Below are 24,145 nucleotides of genomic sequence, written 5' to 3' on the forward strand. Positions count from 1 at the left end.
CGCCGTTTGAAAGCACTGCCGTTGACACCTTCCATTACTTTACTGATGATGGACAGTAGACTGATGGGGCGGTAATTGGCCAGGTTGGTTTTGTCCTGCTTTTTGTGTACAGGAAATACCTGGGCAATTTTCCACATAGCTGGGTAGATGCCAATGTTGTAGCTGTACTGGAACAGCTTGGCTAGGGGCATGGTAAGTTCTGGAGCACAAGTCTTCAGTACTATTGCTGGAATATTATCAGGACCCATAGCCTTTGCAGTATCCAGTGCCTTCAGCTGTTTCTTAACATCATGTGGAGTGAATCAAATTAGCTGAAGACTTGGCATCTGTGATGCTGGGGACCTTCGGAGGAGGCTGAGATGGATCATCCACTTGGCACTTCTGGCTGAAGATTGTAGCAAATACTTCCGCCTTATCTTTTGTGCTGATGAGCTGGGCTCCCCCATCATTTAGGATGAGGATATTTGTGGAGCGTCCTCCTTCAGCGAGTTGCTTAATTGTCGACCACCATTCACGACTGGATGTGGCAGGACTGCAGATCTGATTCGTTGGTGGTAGGATCACTTAATCCTGTCTCTCACTTGCTGCTTATACTGTTTGACACACAAGTAGTCCTGATTTATAGCTTCACCAAGTTGACACCTCATTTTTATGTATGCCTGGTGCTGCTCCTGGCATGCTCTCTTCATTGAGCCAAAGTGATGGTAATGGTAGAGATGCCAGGCCATGAGGTTACATTGTTTTTGAGTACAATTCTGCTACTGCTGATGGCCCACAGAGCCTCATGGATGCCCAGTCTTGAGTTGCTAGGTCTGTTCGAAATCTATCCCAGTTAGCACGGTGGTAGTGCCACACAACATGATGGAGGGTATCCTCAATGTGAAGACAGGACTTTGTCTCCACAATGACTGTGCAGTGGTCACTCCTACTGATACTGATATGGACAGATGCATCTGCGGCAGGTAGGTTGATGAGGATGAGGTCAAGTATGTTTTACCCCTCACAACCTGCTGCCGACCCAGTCTAGCAGCTATGTCCGTTAGGACTTGGCCAGCTAGATCAGTAGTGGAGCTACCGAGCCAGTCTTGGTGATAGACATTGAAGGGTACATTCTATGCCCTTGCCACCCTCAGCACTGACTCATCAGCTGAGGGAGGGCGGTACATGGTAATCAGCAGGAGGGTTCCTTGCTCATGTTTGACCTGATGCCATGTGACTACATGGGGCCCCAATTCAATGTTGAGGACTTCCAAGACAACTCCCTCCTGACTGTATACCACTGTGCTGCTACCTCTGATGGGTCTGTCCTGCCGGTGGGACAGGCCATACCCAGGGTTGGTGATGGTGGGGACATTATCTCAGGTATGATTCCATGAGGATGACTATGTCAGGCTGTTGCTTGACTAGTCTGTGAGACAGCTGTCCCACTTTTAGCACTAGCCCCCAGATGTTAGCAAGGAGGACTTTGCAGGCTCGACAGGCTAAGATTGCCATTGCCATTTCCGGTGCCTGGGTCAATCCGATATTTCTATTTTGCGACATTGTAGCAGTTTGCTACAACTGAGTGGCTTGCTGGGCCATTTTAGAGTCAACCACATTGCTGTGGGGTCTGGAGTCACATGTGGGTCAGACCAGGTAAGGACAACAGATTTCCCTAAAGGGCATTAGTGAACCAATGAGTTTTTACAACAATTGACAATGATTCCATGGTCATCATAAGACTTTAATTGAACTCAAATTCCACCATCTGCTGTGGTGGGGTTCAAACCCAGGTCCCCAGAATATTACCCTGGTCTCTGGATTACTATTTCAGCGACAATACCGCTACGCCATCACCTCCCCAGCGTGCTTCATAGGAGGACTGTACATAGTGGATACTAGCTGAGTGACTATGAAAGGTACTAGGGGGCATGAAGGTGGCATGCGTAACCTGAGAGGGCATGGGTTCCAGCATGGGGGTGGGTAGATGGGTGGTCATGGCATGGGCAACCTGATAGCTCATGGGATGGGGGCGAATGGGGATGAGGGGGATGAGGGGGTGAGGTTTTGGGGCTTTTAAACAATGTTGGAAGCTGGGCTGCTGTGTTGGAGAATCAAAGCAGCCCTTCCACCCAGCCCACCACCACACCTATGCACTCCATCGTGGATTGCAAAATGCACTACGAACCAGATCCCTCTGTGAACAGACAAAAGTCCCAGAGAAAATGACACGTGGGTGGAAGTGGGTCAAGTTTCTGGATCTGTGCCTGAATCAGGTTTTACACCTGAATCAGGTTTTAGGCCCTTTGCTTATGAAAATAAGGGGCCTAATGACTATTTAAAGCCCACTGTGCAAGATTGAGTTATGCTGGTGTTGAGCCTAAAATATGTGTAATATGCTCTGTAAATTTCTATTCACGCCATTACTAGAGTCATTGAGTTGGGAGTTGAGGGAGTGGGTGGAAGGGTTTGTTTGTCGTAGTTTCATCATTTTTGAGAACTGTAGCTCTTGAAACTGTAAAGTAAATTTTCCAGCACCAGGACTGGACAACAACAAGCTTAACACTTGGTGAAATAGCATTAGGCCAACTTTGCAGGATGTCCTGAAGTCTTACTCAAAGGAAGGAAATTTAAGATGGTGGAGAGCTTGGCATGCAGGTGGGGTTTAAAACCAGGGAAAATGACAGCACGGTGGCAAGCCAGTTCCAGCCAATAGGTTTCTGCATTTCACAAGAGTGTTAGGCTTGGAAGAGGCAGGTTATTATTTACTATACTTCAGTCACTCAATTAGAGTGATTTCTCAACACACTTTGGAGTGTTACATCAGGTCCATGGCTCTCCTAGGCTTCCTGAAGCTCACCAGCACAAGCAAGGCATGGGCATATTGGCAAGTGAAGGAGTCAATCAGTATCATGGAAACATTTCAATAAACACTCAGTACTCACAGCGGCTTTCCTATCTGCTAATGGGAAAGGGATTGTTCACAGCAGTTTTGTTGAGCATTTCTTTGTTTTGGAGGGCTGTTCTATACCACCAGGATGGGTGGTGCTTTGATTGCTATAGATTGAACCTGAGATGATGAACAAGATGGTCAGCAGCAACAGGAGCTCCAGCAGCTACTGGTCTAGAGATCTGTAAGTTGCACAAGAGACGTGGCAGCAGCAGAGGGCAGCAACAACAGAGGAGTGCAGCCTGGAGGAGACACTACCTGCAAAACAGAAGAGGCTCTGTTTCTTTGACATGTCTGAATAGCTGGAGGTTCAGGTTATCATATAAAGGGGTTTCAGATATCATGAAGCCTCTGAGAAGATCTTCTCCCAACTGTATCTGCTGGCCATGCTTTACCAATGGTTGGCAAAGTTACCTCAATGCTTCTGCCTCTGGATCATTCCAGGGCTATGCTGAACTATATAACTGTATCCTACACCCCCAGCCCTAGTCACACCCCACCAACTCCAAGAACACAAACCAGTCCTGCAAATCGACTCTGAAGAAGGGTCATAAGGACTTGAAATGTGAACTCTGTCTTTCTTTCCACAGATGCTGTCAGACCTGTTGTGTTTTTCCAGCATTTTTTGTTTTTGTTTCGGGTTTCCAGCATCCGCAGTATTTTGCCTTTACCTGCAAACAATCAACTACCTCTTCAACATACCCCACCACCACCACCCCTCCCCCACCGCCACCAATGGTTCTCATCAATTCATGTTTTATCATTCATCAGAAAATAAGTTAAAAAACAACTTGCCATCTAACACCCATGAATGGACAAAATGGGAAAGTGGTACAAAATAATATTTATACCACCTAACTGAAGAATGAAGGCCTAACAGCACAGTATTTTCTCAGATGCTTGTGTATACCTTGTCACAAAGCTGTGCCCCTTTATTTTTGAAAATATGAATTTTTAATTTCCAACTGACTGGAAATTTTGCAGTTTGAACTGAGACAGAGCAAAATGCAGAAAAATCCAAGGCCACATTCTAAGGTGAAGGTGAGAAACAAACAAATAACCGTTATGTGCGTGTGAAGAGAGAGACGTTTCCTATAATTCAGATACCCATTGAAGCTCCTAACTGTCTCAGGAAGAGACATCAAAAATGAAAAGCACTAGATATTGAAACAATGGCTTCCACAGACAGACACACCCAAAACCTCTTGAAAATACACAATGGATGAAGTATTTCAAGGCAAGACCAGCCAGCCAATAGACAGAGATTGCAAGTGACACAGGCAGTGTCAAGAAAGTCTTCAGCAAGGGAAACATGCTGAAAGCTGCTCTATCTTTCAGAATAAGAGTGTCATCTGGTTCAATAAGCCAACTCTACCTACCAGTGAAACTTACCAGTGAACTGAGATCTCGTAACAATTCCAATACCTTCTATACCTGATTGCTTGCAAGAAACCAGCTAACCCAAATTGGTCACAGCATTTAAAATCTACATCCCAAAGACAATCAAAACACTTAACCTTCTTCTTTTACCTTTTTTTTATTAGAATGTATGTGTGTGTGTGTTTGTGTGTCTGTGTGTGTGTGTGTGTCTGTGAGTGCCTGAATGAGGGCTGAATGCTTGATATTGATTTTTTATCATTTTTCTTGGGTTTAGTGGTTAATAAATTTGCTCTTTCTTTGACTCAAGAAAACCCTTGTTTGATTGGTTCCTTATTGCTCACAGCTTAAATAGTTAAATACATTCTGATTTGGAAAAGGCATATCCTCGTGAAAAAGAACTTAAACGTTTGTTGTGACCAACCAAAGAGGTTGAATAGAGAGATCCCTTTTCACCTGGTCACAACAACCTTTGTGCAAAAACAAAACTTTACTCGTCCATTTCCTACAATCCTTATGTGGGGCAAGTGCTCTGATTTCAGCAAAGATACAGGCAGGCTGCTCAGATCAGATTCCTGCTCTGGCTGCTCAGGTGGTCTCAGCCAACATCATCTGGACTTTGGAGGTTGTGCAGACCCCGCCAAAGTCTGCACCACCTGCACCTGTGCAGAGTAGACTCTGCTATTGGAAGGCAAGGCAGTCTGTTGGTTACTGAAACGAGCGGGGGGGAAGGGGATGAGGGGGTTGGGATGTTGTAGGGGAGATAACGTGTAAGAAGCCCCACTTCCATGTCCCCTTTCACCATCAACCCCCTCATAGCCCAGCCACATTTCACTATTACTACTGTGCTGGAGAACATTTTGCAGAAGATCATTGACAAATTTGGATGTGTGGCTCTCTATCCCTTTATCTAACTGTGTTGAATAGTTTACAACTTATTGGTGCCAGGAACTAATGTGAAAAGGATGAGTTGAAATTCCATTAGAATAGTGGGAACACTTAAGTCAATCCTTCATCCTTACATTTGCAATACAAGAGATGCAGCTCAAATATTTTTCAGTTGGCATAAACGTTATTTGAATGCTATTATAATGAAAACATTATTGCATTTATGAACATATGAATAAATGTATCACTCGTATGATATAATTTCACCATCTTTGCATGAATCCAAAACATTCACATTCAGAATGCCAGCAGTAAAACTTTGCACGTTGCTTCTTGTAGCATTTCATAATAATTTGGCCACCATTCCATAGAAAACAGTGAAAAGTGTTACAACCGCAGGTGATGTTATTTGCTGAGCAAGCCAAATCGCAGGGGGAAACTTGTCTTACTGATCATTGCCTTTTTTTGTATTTTGAAAATGATGGGAAAACTAGTGATCCCAGAAGCATAGAATCCCAGTAACACTTTTAGGATTTTAAAATTAAAAGTTAATTAACAAGAAGGGAAAAAAGCTTAAGCACACAATATTAAAATTACACAGTCTAACAAAACATTCCCTCCCAAAAACACCTACTTGGTCAGAACATATAAATAAACTATGTGGCAATAGTTCCCTTTTAGATTTTTAATCATAAAAATCCAGTAATATTACCTCAAGGCAAACTGCTGTTACTTTAGTAAAACTATGCCACACAACTTCTCATTCTCTTCCACTTTGCTGTGGAAAACCAAAAGAAAGGTTCAGAAACAGACTGCTTTCTGAAAACAAAGACTTATCTGGGTTGAAACTAGATGGCTGCTTCAAATTCGCAACTTTTCTCAGCACAGACCTGATCTCCTGACATCTTACCCACACAGCCGCCCACCATTCATCTCAACATGTTTCCTTAAATATCCTTTTTCCCTTTCATCTTCAACTACATTGTTCTAAGCACCTCTTTGAACTCAACTTTTCCAAAATATCAAATCTTTCATGTTTTCCTATTGCCTCCACTTCCGGGTCAAATAAAATATAATAACATTCCCTTGTTTACTTTTGGAATCTGTGTAAGTTGTAAAACTATCTTGTCACCTTTAAACTACACTTTGAAATTTAACAGCAAGGCAAGTCAAGTCCCTACCTCTCATCTGATGCAAATTTAAAAACCCAACCTATTTACTCATACATTCAACTTCACCATTGCCTCTCATTACAAATGCATGCATCTAAGACCTTTACCTTTCAGCTCTCAGTTCCCACAGACAAACTGTCTTTACTGAACTTCCCCTAGTTTAATTAATCATGGACACGCACACACAGACACACACACACGGACACACACACAGGTTTCTTTACAGAATGCCACCATATTCCCAAAAAATATTTTTAAAATCGACCTTCACAAAAGTATGTGTTACTTCTAACTTCGTTCAAGCAAAACTGTATTTATACAATCTTTTCTAAAAAAAAAATGACATCTAGTTAAAAGTGATTGTACTATTAACTGCTCTACTTATGAGGTGTCAAGAAGCTGAAAATGTATGCACAGGGTGGCAATCCCTTGCAAGCCAAAGACATGCTTGATGCGATTTTTAGGCACTTATAAATGGGCACTAGGCACAACCATCTGAAAGAGGATTGCTTGTATATGCAAAGATGCCAATTTTAGAACCTCATTGGCAATTTGCACCACGTGTTGAGTGGGCTAAGCAACAACATTAAAAGAGACCACTAGAGGCTGTGCCAAAAATGGCCTGGAAAATTTTGAGGGGGGTAGTTATTTAGAGGCTCGGTGAAGTAGGGCTTTATAACCTGGTCACGCAAAAGCACTATGGCCCACTGCCAACCACTGGGTAGACACTCCCAGTATGACTCTCTGCCTTTTATTGTTGACTGCTGGCTTGACTCACTCATGGAACCACAAGATTTTCCACTATTCAGTTCTGAAAACTGCACAATTGCACTCATTGAGTGCTGTGCAGCTCACAAACTGCATTCCTGAAAATGGTTCAGATCTCCAGCTTCATCCATTGAGTGGATACCACGGGTATATAACGAACTGTATACTCATTTTTAGGAAAATTCTCAATGTCATCTCTATTAAATAGGAAAATCTAGAGAGAAGCCCCAGAAAAAGAACAGGAGAACTCTGTCCTAGGATGTGGTCTAGAATGTGGACAACCTGTTCTGTCTGATGCTCAGTAAGATGACCCATCGATGTGGAGCAGTATAGAAAATTCATTATTTTATATTATTACACAGATACATTGCATTAATTTAAATAAGTTATAACTGTTGCCCCATATGTTCACCTTCTCTGAAATAAAACAGCTTAATGACTCATATTAGTCCTTGTCTCACCAAATATTTGCTTAGTTCACCTTCAGCTATATTGAAAGAAAGGGAAAAAGAATAGAATCATTGTCAGAAATTATGCTTTAGGCCAAACAGATAAAGGAAAAATTGTTCATATAAAGGATTTGAATCAGTTGAGAGAAATAACAGACATGGGAGGAAAACAACATCCGAGCAGAAGCACATGTTAAGGTGTGTGGCACAAAGAGACATTCTTTATACAAACACATCAAGTATAAGGAAAAAGGTTAGCAGGGTGAGGAGACTTCATGGGTAGAATTAAGAAATAGAAAAAGGATTTAGGATTGTAGTAGGAATTATGTACAGGCCTCCTGGTAGCAGCTGTGAATCGAAAGGACATATAAATGCAGGGATTAGCCAAGTTTGTAGCATGTAGTGGTTTTAATGAGGGATTTTAGCTTTCATGTAGATTGGGATAAGTGGACTAGCTCATGTTAGAAAGATAGAAAATTTGCCAAGAACATTCAGGATAGTTTTCTGCAACAATATGTTCCAGAACCACCAAAGAGGTTTGTCATATTACATTTATATTAAATAATGGGTAATGAGTCATATTTCATTTCAGCATGAAGATATGTGAGCATATAGCAAATAGAGATCATAATATGATTGAGTTCAAGATAGTGTTTGAAAGGGAGAACTGCAAAACAGCTACTAAGATTCTTAATTTAGGTAGAGCTAACTTCAGTGGGTTGAGACAGAAAGGGCTGGGTTTTTAATTGCCCATAGGGGCAAGGTCATGTGCAGGCACGCTTTGAAAAAAGCGCACTTGGATGGCTTGTCAGTTTTCCGACACCTCAGTGATTCACTACAATTTTCAAAGGGAGGGTAGGGAATTGGGCAGCCAGCAATGCAAACACCTCCAATGAACTTGCTGTTAAGTTCATTGAAGAATTTGTTAATGAGTTGGAGAGGGACGGAATTAGATTTTCAAAGATAAGAGTGAATGGTCTAAGGCATATTAGTGCACAGCTGTCCAGAGCACAGTGCAAAGCCATTATTTATTGTGCCTGCTGATTTAAAATCTTGACAAAAACGGGCACTCAAACTGAGGTGCTTATGCAGAGGCACAAAGTTGCCATTGCTTGAGCAGAGTGGGTTAATTGCCTGATGACTGAGCATTTTCTCACTTGTTTAGACCATGAGGCTGCTGGTCCTCTGTTCCCCTGCCTGCTCCATTCCATATGGTGCTGACAAGTCCAGTTAGGCCTTTGAGATTTGCCCTCCAGAGCTAGTTCCTACCTCCAGGCAACACTCACTAATTGGGTAAAAAAAAAGACTCGCCGCCAGCCCAATTAGGGTCTTTGCCCAGCAAATTTGGCTGGTGTCACTGACGCTGGCATGGCGCAGGTTTGGGACCTGGAAGTGATCTGGGCATCAGGTTCCCAATCCCAGATTCAAAATCCAGCCCAATGCATCTACAGTAAACTGGGCAAATCTGTTAATGGCTAAATCACCAGAGGGTCAATTGGAGGCGTTCAGAAAGTAATTTAATATGGTACAGAATCAGTTTATGCCCCTAAAGGGAAAGGAGCTCTACTTGCAAAAAAAAGCTATGAGCAACAAAAGAGACAATATAAAACAAAAAGGAAAAAACATACAAAAGTGCAAAAGGTAGTACAGACCCTGGCAAATGGAAGAAATACAAAGAGAAAGGTGATATAACAGATAGGAAGTATTACAAAAAAGGACAATGAATAGAAACTTATGTAGGATAACAAAATCAATTCAGAAGTGTTTTATAATTATAGTGAACTATGAGGAGGGCAGTGATAGACTTCAAGAGGGCATAGCAAAATTGATATAATGGTGAGACGTGGAAGATTAAATTTAATGCATGGAAGTGTGAAATGATGCATTTTGGGTAGAAGAATGAGGAGAGGCAACATAAAATAAAGGATGCAATTCAAAAGGGACTCTAGAAACAGAGAGACATGGGGTTATATGTACACAATACATTGTGAGGCAGGTTGAGAAAGCAGCTAAAATGGCATATGGAATCCTGAGCTTTGTAAATTGAGGCATAGGACCAGATGGCAGGTAAGACCTGGATGCCCAAGTTCCACCCCCATTTCTGACAGATCCAATTTTTGCCTGTAGGAGAAACAAAGCAGAATGTAATGTACACAGGAGGGAAAACCAAACTCAGCAGGGCCATTTGAACTCAATGCCAAGTTCAAACAGACCTCATTTTGGCTGGTCCAAGAGCCTTAGCCCACAGTGTGGGAGTCACAAATTGATGGAGTAAACATAAGCACTCTTGAAGGGCAGATAAGGTCTGCAAACTGTCATGATCTGAAGTGTTTTAAATGTCTGACTCTTTAAACTTTAAAAAAACAGGCTGTTATTGTCAATGACGGTTAAAAATATACCTTCTGCTGGACTGGCAGGCATAGGTTAGAAGACAAAGTAGCATCTGGCCATACAGTTTTAAAAGAGCTCTTTGTTGACATTTCCTCAAGGGTTATCATTATGTCTTCATGAATGTTTGGCTGAGTTTCAAAAGCTACAATTATCTCAGCAGGGGTTTCTGGGTTCATGGCATGATTGACAGCTCAAAGAAACCATTAAAGGATTATCAGTTTTTGATGTGGCTACGTAATACAAGTGTGTTTGTTTTTACAAGAGATTAATTACTTGAGATTTAAAAGCTTTGAATGGATTTTATTAACGGGAGTTTTTCATCATCAAGTATGTAGGAGTGAAGGCTATATTAGAATGCCCCAAGTTTATTTTCTTTCTCATCTCTACATGCCTTCTGACTTCTGCCCATGCTGGATACTCAGTGAATGGCTATGGAGTATGAGGGGACATGTGGGCATGGGTGGGGGGATGAGTCAGCATTCTGAGTTCAAATGTCCCTGCTAAGTTTGGATTTTCCTCATATGTAAATCACACCTCATCCCTTTCCTCTACTGGTGAAAGTGGGATTTGTTGGAAATAGGGATGGGCCGCCCACATCCCACCCACCATTTTTATAGGTCTGCAGAGTCCCCACAACTCCGTAAAAATCCAAATCCTGTTGTTAAGAAATTACAAGCATCAACAGTGAAGGACAGAATGACTGAAAAGCTTCACAATTTTCAGATGATCAGAAAGAGCTAGCAGGGATTCATAAAGGTAGGTTATGCCTAATAACCCTGATTAATTTTTTTAAGGAGGTGGCTAAAGTAGTGGATGAGGAATGTTTATGGATGTTGTTTATATGGACTTCCAGAAGGTTTTTGATGAAGCCCCTCACAAAAAATTGTGAGTTAAAAATGAAGCTGTTGTGATTGAAGGCAAATTATTGATTCAGTTGTGAAATTGGTTAAGTGGCAGAAATCCACGAGTCGGGATAATGGCAGGTACTCTAACTCTCAGGTTCCATCTGGAGGTATCCCACAGGGGTTTCTGTTGGTGCCTCGGCTATTCACCATATTTAGTAACAACTTAATTTATGGTGCAGTCTGAAGCTGGGCTCTCTAAGCCCAGAGCTGCTGGACAGTGTCCTGAATGGCCACTTGTATTCTTTCCCACGGACACTAAGCAGCCTTCCATTAACCATGCTACAGCCATTGGGTTAATACTGCATAGGAACACTAAAATAGATAAAGGCACACTGGAGACAGGCACTAAGAGAATGCATAATTGTAGTTAGTTGACTTCTGTATGGAATATTGGATGGCTTGATTTATAAATTTGGTTTGAAATGTTTGTTTTTTTGGTGGTTTTTATTTTAGCATTAAGGTTACGAGGTTGTGATGTTTAGTAACAGAGGAATGGTAACCTGTTGGACTGTAGCGAATGAGGAATTGGAGTTGTGTTTGCTGATACCACTGTCAGATATGGATCACAGACAACCTGGCTAGAAAGGGGATGTATTGGTTCCCTCCTCCCTTCCTCCTCCTCCTTTTCTTCTTCAACCTCTTTCTTTCCTCCTCTTTCTCCTCCTCTTCTTCCACTTCAGCTGTTTTCCATTCACCTGAAGGCAAGGGCTGTGCCCTCATGATAGTGAGATTGTGCAGCATGCAGAGACCCAGAGTGAAACTTGACAGGCATTCTACCAGGTGCTGCAGGGTTCCACTAGAGTGGTCCAGGCAGCAGAATTGTTGTTTAAGCACTGCAATGTTCTGATCAATCACATTTTGTGTGGGTGTATGGCTGTCATTGCATGCATGCTGCCCATGTATGCACAGGTTGTACATTGGAGTTGTGTCAGGCAGTCAGCAGGTAGCCCTTCTCATTCAGGAGCCACCCTATGGTTTGGTGTGGTGCCTCAAATGCGAATGGTACAACAGACTGCCACAGAATGAAGGCATCATGACGGCTTTAAAGACACTGAGCATTGGTCTGCATGATGCTTTGAGTATGATCACATGGCAGGTAGACAGTGCAGGAGTGGAATCCCTTCCACTTGCAGTCCATCTTGGAATTGACAGACAGTGCTCACAAAATGACATATGTGCAGTCCGTGGTGCAATTCTCACAAAGCTGCTTGCTTGCTCTGTCTGCTTCTCTCTGGCATGAAATGGTTTAAGCTGTCTTTGCTGACAGAGCTTCAGCAACCATCTTCTCAAGAGCAACTAGGGACAGACAACAAATGCTGTCCTTGCTAGCAACACCCACATCCCATGAGAGAATTAAAAAAATAGTGGATGACGAACTGAGAAGTGTTACAAACATCACATGCTCCAGCCTGGAAAGAGCCTGACGCATAACAATTCATGGCCACGGTCACCTTAGCAGCCTCTGGCAGTGCTCATCTTGCCCTGCTCCGAGGCTGAAATTGTGCTGCAGCAGGTGGTAGATTGCAACGAGAACCTCCTTAGTGAAGAAGAGACATCTGCCAGTCTGTTCCTCACTGAGGGCAAGGTGGAAGAATTGTTCATTTAGCACTCTGGACTGATATGGTCCTCATGCTGAGAGCCTTTTTTTCGAAGGGCCGTGAAGGCTCGAAACGTTAACTGATTTCTTCTCCACCGATGCTGCCAGACCTGCTGAGTTTTTCCAGGTAATTCTGTTTTTGTTTTCCTTTTTTTCACATGTTCCTCCCCCCTAGCTTATCCAGCTCTGTGTCATGTCTGCTCATTCTCCTTGTCATGCTGTATTCCAAGGGAACACATTCTGGGAGCAAATTGTTTATGTAGAATCCTTTAACACAGGACCAATTCATTCAGCATGTGCCACACAACCCACTGTAGACCTCAGCAACTTTAAATGACAGAGCAATCCATCTAATGCTTTTTCCAAACTCAGCAGCAGCCAGTAGCAATCAATAAGCAACTGAGTTGATGATCCTTTTAAAGTAGTGCTGGTTGTAGGGTCCTTCCTTCAGCTGAATGCATGATCAGCTGTACAAGATTAAGAGGGGGCATTAGCTAGAGCATTGACCTCAAAAGTGCAGCGCCGGTGTCAAATCAGCATTATACACTGACAGACATCACAATCTGTCCACTCTACATACTATCAGCACATGTTCCCTGTCTCTACGCTAATATTATACATAAGATGGCATCTGGTGTGGTGAGTCCCAAAAGTATGCTCCATGGATACCTTTGTGGAACTAAAATGTAGTGCCAAAAATAATGCTGCTCTGCAACATACTTTTGTGAACTTTCTATCTGCCCACTGTTACTTGTAAAAGATGATCCCTCCTTCTGCTAGCCTTTTCCTCAGCACCTTCAAAAAGTGGGGTGCCCTTTCAGCATATTTTCTGTCTGCCATTTCAATGGTGTTCAGAATGAAGCTGAATGCAGTCGCAGTCCAGTTCCCCTTTAAGAGGGGCTGCCTGCCTTGAACTTACGTCAATGGCATCAACTACAATAATTTATGTTTATATATCACCTTCAGTATAGTAAAATGCCCCAAGATTTTTCATAGAAGCATTATCAATGAAAATTTCATACTGAACTATATAATGACATCCAGTTTCTAGCCCCCTGTCAGACAGTTTTTTTTCTTTATTCTTCCATGAGATGTGGGCATCACTGGCAAGGCCAGCATTTGTTGCCATCCCTAATTGCCCTTGAGCTGAACACTTCAGAGGGAAGTTAAGAGTAAACCACCTATCTGTGGTTCTGGAGTCATGTGTGGACAAGACCAGGTAAGAGCAGCAGATTTTGTTCCCTAGAGGACATCAGTGAATCAGATGGGTTTTTATGACAATCAATATCATGGCCACCATTACTGATACTAGTTATCAATTCCAGATTTATTAACTGAATTTAAATTCCATGTTGGGATTTGAACACAGGCCGAGAGCATTAGACCACTAGACCAGCAAATTACCACTGGGCTGCCATCTCCCCATGATGCCAATGAAGAGCATGACTTGTACTGTCAGCTCATTTATTCCATTCTGAGCAGGCATGGGGACCAACTTAGTGCCATCTCCGAACCCACATAAACAGTTATGTGTTCAGAGCATGCTGACCATTTAAACAGGATTATGAATTTACATGTCATTATTTCTTTTGCACAGAGCTTTAAAGGCAGAGTTATTAATCTCTCATAGAACCAGCATTGCTGGTGCATGCAATCAGCTGTAGCAAATCTGTAATTTACCCATTCACAGTGCAGTAAAGTTTCCCTACTTTTTTAGTGCTCCCAGCAACCATCAAGGTTAAATTTGTGAGTCGATTATTTGCATTACAGATGACTACAGGTGAATTTTATTATCCAAGCACCTGATTTAAAAGAAAACATTGGCTACAAGATTTTACAGCTTGTTAAATCGAGATTCTCTTTTGATTTTCTGAATCCCTAAAAATATCATTGAAATATTTGTTCTTTCTTTCACTCTAGAAGGAATCTTTTCCACATTGTATTAGATTGGTTTAGTTTGCGAACAGATTCATTCATGCAAGTAATTTTAGCTAATGATAATCACAAAATTTTTGTCATTGACCTTAGGTCTTGTGTTTGGTAATCTTGAATTAGTAAAATGAATCTTTCTGAACACAGGATGAAGATCTGTTATAACATTTCTTACAATGCGGTAGATTTCAGTACACATGTCATACTGAGAAAGCTCTAAGTACATTTTATACAGTAATAAATTCTACAAATAATCATGTTTTATTCATACACATTAGTATCTGGTCATGATAAAAACAGCAGAGTCCAGTAAAATCCAATCAAAGACTAATTCTGCAAAGAGCAAATCCATTTTAAGATGCAAGATAAACACAAATGTTCCCCTACTAAGCAAGAAATCCCAATCTATTCCCTGCTCCAAAAAATGACCTCAGCAAAATAGCATATCATTAATCATCTGGTGAGCAAAGCCAGATTTTTTTTCATGGTGAACATTATATATTATAGGTGACCTGCATCATCATCTGAAAAAAACTATTTAATGCGACGCAGGGCAAATAATATGACAACAAACAAAGCTGGGAGAAATAAATGGTGAAAATAGAGATCTTCATGTAGATCATGTTAAAAACAAACATACTTATTCATACCATACTGAGCATTAAAAAGACTTCGCATTGGGCCCTACTTTATATTTCCATGACTTTTTGTGATAAAGTAATTTCTCCTGTTTTTGTTTCTTTCTCCAGCTGGCTAGGCCCAGGGACATTGAGATCCGCCATAATACTGCTACTGCAAAACTTCTGATATCAGTTAACTCAGCACCATGTTACGGACGGGGGAGAGATGGATGATTTTCCCCTTTTTCCACGTCTTGACTGACCGAAGACAGATGGAGTATCTCCGGACGAGTTCAAATTATGAAAATCAGCAAGTAGAACCAAGATTGTCTGCTTAAACCAAACTTTCAAGCAGGCTTGTATTATGAGTACAGCACCCTTTTAGCAGAGTTTTCACCCTTTCACCAAATAACCCCCATCAGTACAAACCTAATGCATGAAACAAATGGGTACTGTCTCTTGGAAGACGATTCAGAAGCAATATTGTATATGGATGGCAAGGCTCTCAGTTCACCTGGAGTTCAGAATCAATGCCAAACATGGATTAAAGAGCTGAACTCCAGAGGTGAGGTTAGTGTGACTGCCTTTGACATCAAGGCCGCATTTGAATGAGTGTGGTATCAAGGAGCCCCAGCAAAACTGGAGTCAATGGCAATCAGGGGGGAAACGACACTGGTTTGGAGTCATACCTAGCACAGAGGAAGATGGTTTTGGTGATTAGAGGGCATTCATCTCAGTCTCCAGTCATCGCTGCAGAGGTTCCTTCAGCTACTTTATGAATGACCTTCTGTCCATCATAAGATCAGAAGTGGAGATGTTTGCTGGATTGTGCAATGTCTAGCACCATTCGCGACTTCTCCGATATTGAAGCTGTTTGTATCCATATACAGCCAGACCTGGACAACATTCAGGCTTGGGCAGATAACTGGGAAGTTACATTCATGCCACACAATTTCCAGGCAATGACTATCTCCAACAAGAAAGAATCTAACCATCTCCCCTTAACGTTCAATGCATTACCATTGCTGAATCTCTGACTATTAAAACCCTGGGGTTAGCATTGGCCAGAAAATTAACTGGACCAGCCATTCTTTTAAAATTCTTCATTCATGGGATGTGGGCATCACTGGCTAGGCCAGCATTTATTGTCCATCCCTAATTGTCCTTGAGAAGTTGGGGTGAGCTGCCTTCTTGAACTGCTGCAGTCTATGTGGTGTAGGTATACCCTCAGTGCTGTTAGGGAGGGAGATTCAGGATTTTGACCCAGTAACAGTGAAGGAACGGCAATATATTTCAGTCAGGATGGTTTGTGCCTTGGAGGGGAATTTCCAGGTGGTGGTGTTCCCTTGCATCTGCTGCCCTTGTCCTTCTGGATGGAAGTGGTTGTGTGTTTCGAAGGTGCTGTCTAAGGAACGTTGGTGAGTTCCTGCAGTGCATCTTGTAGATGGCACACACTGCTGCCACTATGCATCGGTACAGGAGGGAGTGAATTTTTGTGGATGAGGTGCCAGTCAAGCGGTCTGCTTTGTCTTGGATGGTGTCGAGCTGCTTGAGTGCTGTTGGAGCTGCACTCATCCAGACAAGTGGAGAGTATTCCATCACAGTCCTGACTTGTGCCTTGTAGATGGTGGACAGACTTTGGGAAGTCAGGGGGTGAGCTACTTGTCATAGGATTCCTCACCTCTGATCTGGTCTTGTGGCCACAGTATTTGTATAGCTAGTCCAGTTTAGCCTCTGGTCAATGATAACCGCCAGGCTGTTGATAGTGGGGGATTCAGTGATGGTAATGCCATTGAATGTCAAGGAGCAATGGTTAGGGTCTCTCTTGTTGGAGATGGTCATTGCCTGACACTTGTGTGGCATGAATGTTACTTGCCACTTGTCAGCCCAACCCTGGATATTGTCTAGGTCTTACTGCGTTTGGACATGGACTGCTTCAGTGTCTGAGGTGTCATGCATGGTGCTGAACATTGTGCAATCATCACTTCTGCCTTTTGATGGAATGAAGGTCATTGATGAAGCAGCTGAAGATGGCTGGGCTGAGGACACTACCCTGAGGGATTCCTGCAGTGATGTCCTGGAACTGAGATGATTGACCTCCAACAGCCATAACCATCTTCCTTTGTGCTAGGTATAACTCCAACCAGCAGAGGGTTTTCCCCCGATTCCCATTGGCCACTTTTGCTAGGGCTCCTAGATGCCACACTCAGTCAATTGCTGCCTTGATGTCAAGGACAGTCACTCTCACTTCACCTCAGGAGTTCAGCTCTTTTGTCCATGTTTGAACCAAGGCTGTAATGGGATCAGGAGCTGAGTGGCCCTGGCGGAACCCAAACTGGGCATCAGTGAGCAGGTTATTGCTGAACAAGTGCGGCTTGAAGGCACTATTGATGACCCCTTCCATCACTTTAATGATGATTAAGAGTAGACTGATGGGGCAGTAATTGGCTGGGTTGGATTTGTCCTGCTTTATGCAGACAGGACATACCTGGATATTTTCCACATTGGCTGGACCTCGGAGCTTAGATCTGAGCTGTTGGTTGTGCGATTGCTTAGCACTGTCTCCTGCACACTGCTTACTCTATTTGGCATGCAAGCATTCCTGTGTTATAGCTTCACCAGGTTGACCCTTCATTTTTAGGTATGCCTGGTGTTGCTCCTGGCATGACCTCCTACATTCTTGATTGAACCAGGGTTGATCCCCTGGCTTGGTGGCAATGGTAGAGTGGCGGATATGCCGGGCCATGAGATTACAGATTGTGTTTGAGTACAATTCTGCTGCTGCTAATAGCCCACAGGGCCTCATGGATGCCCAGTCTTGAGTTGCTAGATCTGTTCAAAATCTATTCCACTTAGCACATTAGTAGTGCCACACACCACAATGGAGTGTATCCTCAATGTGAAGACAGGGCTTCATCTCCATAAGGACTGTGCAGTGGTCACTCCTCTCGCTGCTGTCATAGACAGATGCATCTGCAGCAGGCAGGTTGGTGAGGATGAGGACAGGTAGGTTTTTCCCCCTCATGTTGATTCCCTCACCAGCTGCCACTAACCCAGTCTAGCAGCTATGTCTTTTAGGAATTGGCCAGTAGTGTTGCTACTGAGTCACTCTTGGTGATGGACCTTGAAGTCCCCCACCCAGAGTACATTCTGCACCCATGTCACCTTTAGTGCTTCCTCCAAGTGGTGTTCAACACAGAGGAGCACTGATTCATCTGCTGAGACTGGGGGGGTGGGTAGTGTGAGGGAGATGAGGGGGTTGCAGCGGCGAGGCAGCGCATTGGTAATCAGCAGAGATTTCCTTGCCCTTGTTTGGCCTGATGCATGAAACTTCATTGGGTCCAGAGTCAATGTTGAGGACTCCCAGGACAACTCCCTCCTGACTGTATACAGCTGTGCTGCCACCCCTGCTGGGTCTGTCCTGGCAGACTTTTACCAAATTTGAATTTCAAATTCCACCATCTGCCATGATGGGACTCAAACTCAGACCATTACCATGGATCGCTGGATTATTAGGTCAGTGACAATACCACTATGGCGACTGTGGCTTCAAAAGTAGATCAGAGGCTGTAAATTCTGAGGTAAATGACTCACCTCCTGACTCCCCAAAGCCTATCCACAAACTACAAAGCACAAGTCAGGAGTGTGATAGAATACTCTCTATTTGCCTGGATGAGTGCAGCTCCAACAACATTCAAGAAATTCAACACCATCCAGGACAAAGCAGGCCGCTTTGCCTTCCACATCCACTGCCTTCAACAGTCACTCCCTCCACTACCGATGCATAGTGGCAGCAGTGTGTACTGCAGCGACTCACCAAGGCTCCTTCAACAGCACCTTCCAGACCTGAGACTACCACCTGGAAGGACAAAGGCACCAGATGCATGGGAACATCAAGGAAGTTCCCCATCAAGCTACACGCCATCCTGACTTGGAAATATATCACCATTCCTTCACTATTGTTTGGTCAAAATTCTGTAACTCCCTTCCTAACAGCACTGTGGGTGTACCTATACCACATTGACTGCAGCGGTTCAAGAAGGTGGCTCACCACCACCTTCTCAAGGGCAATTAAGTTTGGGCAGTAAATGCTGGGCTAGCCAGCGATGCTGACATCCCGTGAAAGAATTTTAAAAAGCCAGAAGAAATGGGTATGGGACAATTCTCCAATATTTAATCAACCGAAATACTGCAAGTCCAACCAGTCAATTTCCCATGATTAAAAACACAATGGTTGGAAATGCTGCATTCCACGCAGGTACTGACATATTGGGGGTTGGTCAGCTCAGTTGGTTAGGTTGCTAGCATATAGTTCGCAATAATGCCAACAGCGTGGGTTTGATTACTGTTCTCGCTGAGGTAGAGTTGGGACTGCCCTGGCCCTGAGAGTAGAAAATGGTGACAAATTGCCACTGCCTAGAACAGCTCAGGATGATGCATCAGAAGAAATATGAGTCAAAGGCTTTCCTTTGGGCAGAGCACACATGATGATGAACTGACACATTACCTGGAGCCTAAGTACATTAAAGCTTTGACAATGTACAATTTAATTATAATGTTTTTAATACAAAAAAGTCACAGTAAATTAAGTCATTTTCAAACTAATCAGCCTGGGCTGATGTCATAGAGAGCTCCGGTTGGGTGGGGCGGTATTTTAAACAAAAAAAAAGGTGAAAAGGTCTTCTTGGATTGCTGAGTGCGCTAAGTTCTTAAAAATCATATTCCCAATGCATCTCACCTCCAACTTGCCCACTTCCAGCTTCAGCTGAGGCAGCAAGTTGGGCAAGCAGCCTCAGGGTTGGTAGTTTAAATATCGTTATGATCCCTGCAGAGACCGATAACTTTGAAAAAGATATTTGAATTCCAGTGACCAACTGAAAAGATCACACAAGATTTCAAGTTTTAAGACTTTTACTGTAATAAGCAAACTTAAATCAACATTGGCTAAATACTATTCAATGGGCAACTTATTCTCCAAACTACAGGAGAGTTTCCCCATTTAACTTTTAAAATGATCAAAAATTCCCCTCCATGATTATATTTTACTCTGTCCCTTAAGTGGACACTTCAATATCCAGGTATCAGTCCAAAGCTATTCTCAGCTCTGGATTGCTTGCTTCCTTCTTCCTTTTTTAGCCGGATAACTTCTAATCCCCGAGCTAACTTTCACGGTAAGGATTGCCCTGGAGATTCCTCCCTGTAACCAAAGCTAGGCAAATCTTCCAGTCTTGATTAAATCCTCATGAACTTGGTCTCTTCAACGTGAACATGAGCATCCACCCGCATTCTTTGTGGTGTGCAATAGAAACTGACAGCCTCTATCTTTCTGCCCTCCCTTTCTTTCTCTCGCTCTCTCTCAGATTGATCTGTCTGTGAGGCTCAGGGATATCTTAAGTAAAATCCTGTAACTTGACACTACACTGGCTTGCTGTGGACTATTCCCGTCTTATAGCCCACCTCCATGGCAATATAAATCACAGGGTCTTGTATACATGTAGAAATATAATTAGCTATCCTCTAGACTCCCAACTCCATTCCATCTCAGAATTAAATAGATAGTATGAAGTATAACTGTTTATAAAACATGGCATTCCTAACTTCATCCTGTGACATAAAGACTAAGGGCAGAATCTTCTCTTCTCGCTGGTGGTGTGCTTGGATGCAGGAAGTGCATGTAATTAGGCAGGATGGTAGCATACCTGAACCCTGCCACCTTCCTGCCTCCGCCAGAATTAAGTTCTGGACAGGATGGCCCATGGTCGACCTTCCTGTCTCACCTCTTATTGGGACCTTTAAGTACATACGAACATACAAGTTAGGAGCAGGATTAGGCCAGTCAGCCCTTCGAACCTGCTCTGCTATTCAATAAGGTCATGACTGATCTGAATGTAACCTCAATGCCACATTCCTACCTACCCCGATAACCTTTCACCCCCTTGTTAATCAAGAATCTATCTAGCTCTGCATTAAAAATATTCGAAGATTTTGCTTCCAATGCCTTTTTAGGAAGAGAGTTCCAAACACTCACAACCTACTGAGGGAAAAAAATTCTCCTCATCTCTGTCTTAAAAGACCGACCCCTTATTTTTAAACAGTGACCCCTAGTTCTAGATTCTTCCACGAGAGGAAATGTCCTCTCCACACCCATCCTGTCAAGATCTCTCAGGATCTTAAAGGTTTCAATTAAGTTGCCTCTGGCTCTTCTAAATTCCAGTGGATACAAGCCTAACCTGTCCAGCCTTTCCTCATAAGACAACCCACCCATTCCTGGTACTAGTCTAATAAACCTCTGAACTGCTTCTAACGCATGTACATCTTTCTTTAAATAAGGAGACCAGTACAGTACACAATACTCCAGATGTGATCTCATCAATGCCCTGTACAACTGAAGCACAACCTCCCTACTTTTGTAATCAATTCCCCTCACAATAAATGATAACAGTCTATTAGTTTTCCTAATTACCTGCTGTATTTGCAGACTAATCTTTTGTGATTCATGCACTAGGGCACCAGATTCCCCTGAATCTCAAAGATCTGCAATCTCTCACCATTTAGATAATAAGCTTTTTTATTCTTTCTGCCAAAATGAACGATTTCACATTTGCCCACAGTATACTCCGTTCGCCATATCTTTGCCCATTCACTTAACCTATCCATGTCACTTTGTAGCCTCCTTATATCCTCTTCACAATTAATTCCTTACCTACCTTTGTGTCATCAGCAAATTTAACCACTATTCCTTTGGTCCCTTCATCCAAGTCATTTACATAAATTGTAAAAAGCTGAGGCCCCAGCACTGATCCCTGTGGCACACCACTCATCACATCCTGCCAACTCTCTGCTTCCTGTTAGCTAGCCAATCTTCTATTCAGGCCAATATGTTACCCCCTACACCATGAGCTTTTATTTTCTGCAATAACCTTTGATGTGGCACTTTACTAAATGCCTTCTGGAAATCTAAGTACAGTACACCCACTGGTTCCCCTTTATCCACAGCACATGTGACTCCTTCAAAGAGCTCCAATAAATTGGTTAAACATGATTCCTCTTTCACAAAACCATGTTGACTCTGCCTGATTGCCTTGAATATATCTAAGTGTCCTGCTGTAACAACTTTAATAATAGCTTCTAACATGTTCCCTATGATAGATATTAGGCTAACTGGCCTATAGTTTCCTGCTTTCTGCCTCCCTCCCTTTTTGAATAAAGGAGTTATATTTGCTATTTTCCAATCTAATGGAGCCTTCCCCAAATCTAAGGGATTTTGGAAAATTAAAACCAGTGCACCAACTATCTCACTAGCCACTTCTTTCAAGACCTTAGGGTGAAGTCCATCCAGACCTGGCGATTTGTCAGCCCGCAGCCCCAACAATTTTCTCAATACCACTTCCCTTGTGATTGCAATTTTCCTGAGTTCCTCGCTCCCTTCCATTTCCTGATTTACTGCTATTTCTGGGATGTTACTTGTGTCGTCTATAGTGAAGACCAAAGCAAAATACCTGTTTAATTCATCCACCATCTCTCTACTTTCCATTATCAATTCCTCAAATGCACTTACTATAGGACCAACGCTCACTTTGTTAACTCTTGTCTTGTTTAAATATCTATAAAAACTTTTATTATTCGCCTTTATGTTACTAGCTAGCTTTCTCTCATACTCTATTTTTTCCCTCATTATTAATCTTCTTGTTATTCTTTGCTGTTCTTTATATCCTTTCCAATCTTCTGACCTACCACCTGTCTTTGCGTAATTATATGCTTTTTCTTTAAGTTTGATACTGCCTTTAACTTTGTTTTTATAATCGCAAGTGATCACGTTTTATTTAATCATATAATTCCATTCAAATTTTTCCACAATTAATGGTGCTAATAGTACTGCTAGTTTTGCCATCATCGCTGCCCAATTTCGCCATCTTCTTTATGACCTCATAGCCTTTTATAGCCTTACCAAATACAACATGCTTCCTGTCCAACCATTGAGTATCTGCAGTGTATATAAAGAACTGGGATCCATTTGTATTTGGTCCAGCATTGGCCATAGACAGGATATCAAGCCCCATGTGTTTCAGCTGGAAAATCTCATCGACAAACTTCTCACCATAGATGGACTTCCCACCAGTGCCGTTGTTCTTTGTGAAGTCACCGCCCTGGCACGTGAAGCCGGGAATGATTCTGCGGAATAGTTAACCACGGATGGTGGGCCAATTAATGACCACTCAAGGGCCTCATTCTACCACCACTGGTATTAACCCAGCTGCAGGCGGGCCTGTTGCCATGCGTGGCAGTTAAAGCTGTGCGGCCAGCTTGTCACTTGAAGGGGTCCCTTGATCAAAGGTACTCAGTACCTAATTGAAGAACTTAAAATCAGGAAGGGGGCATACTGAGAACCATCTCCTGCCCTTGCTGCCAACCCCCTACACCTCCCTCCCACAACCTCCTGCGAAACTGTACTGCCCCCGTGCCCCTCAACTCACCCCACCCCACCCCCCACCCCCCCCACCCCACCCACCCCCCACCCCCCCCCCCCCCCCACCCCCACCCGCCAACACATTACTTACCTGTGGCCAGAGTCACTCTGCCTACCTCTGTAGGTGTTTTTCTGCAGCAGCCATGTCCTCCACTGTGGCACTGCTGAGCAGAATAGCCGCCAGACTCTGACTGATTGGCCAAATTTCCGTCCCCTGGGTCTTGAATCCAAGGAAGGCCTAACATTGCCTGTTTGGTTTGTGGTTCGGTGGGCCTTCCTGAAAAGAGACAGAGTGGGTCTCTTGCTGGCTCTCCAGCTAGCAGGCTAGACCCCAAAAACCTCAACAAGATTATGTCCCAAAACTCTATTCACCGTCAGTACAGCTACTCTGGTCATTGTTTACAGGTGTGATTATCTTGCACTTTCTTCCCAGTTAGACAACTGGAGCCCCCTTTTAACTTTTTATCCCAAGCCACCCAAGCTTGTTATTATGCAGAGTTCAGAACAAGTCACATGATCCATTTCATTGCTCCATTTTACCCTAAATTAATGTTACGATCCTTGGAGAGACCAATAGCTTTTAAAAATAAATTTGAGTTTCCAGTTTCCAGCTGAGACTTTTGCTGTAATAATCAAACTAAAAGCACCAT

General features: G+C 42.9%; 1 pseudogene; it reads right to left on the reverse strand.

Moving 5' to 3' along the window:
* Window positions 1–22,869: 22,869 nt before the first annotated feature.
* LOC144679412 (peptidyl-prolyl cis-trans isomerase A pseudogene) lies at window positions 22,870–23,640 on the reverse strand (annotated as a pseudogene).
* Window positions 23,641–24,145: the final 505 nt, after the last annotated feature.

This window comes from Cetorhinus maximus, chromosome 4 (assembly GCF_964194155.1).
Source record: "Cetorhinus maximus chromosome 4, sCetMax3.hap1.1, whole genome shotgun sequence".
Taxonomy (NCBI): domain Eukaryota; kingdom Metazoa; phylum Chordata; class Chondrichthyes; order Lamniformes; family Cetorhinidae; genus Cetorhinus; species Cetorhinus maximus.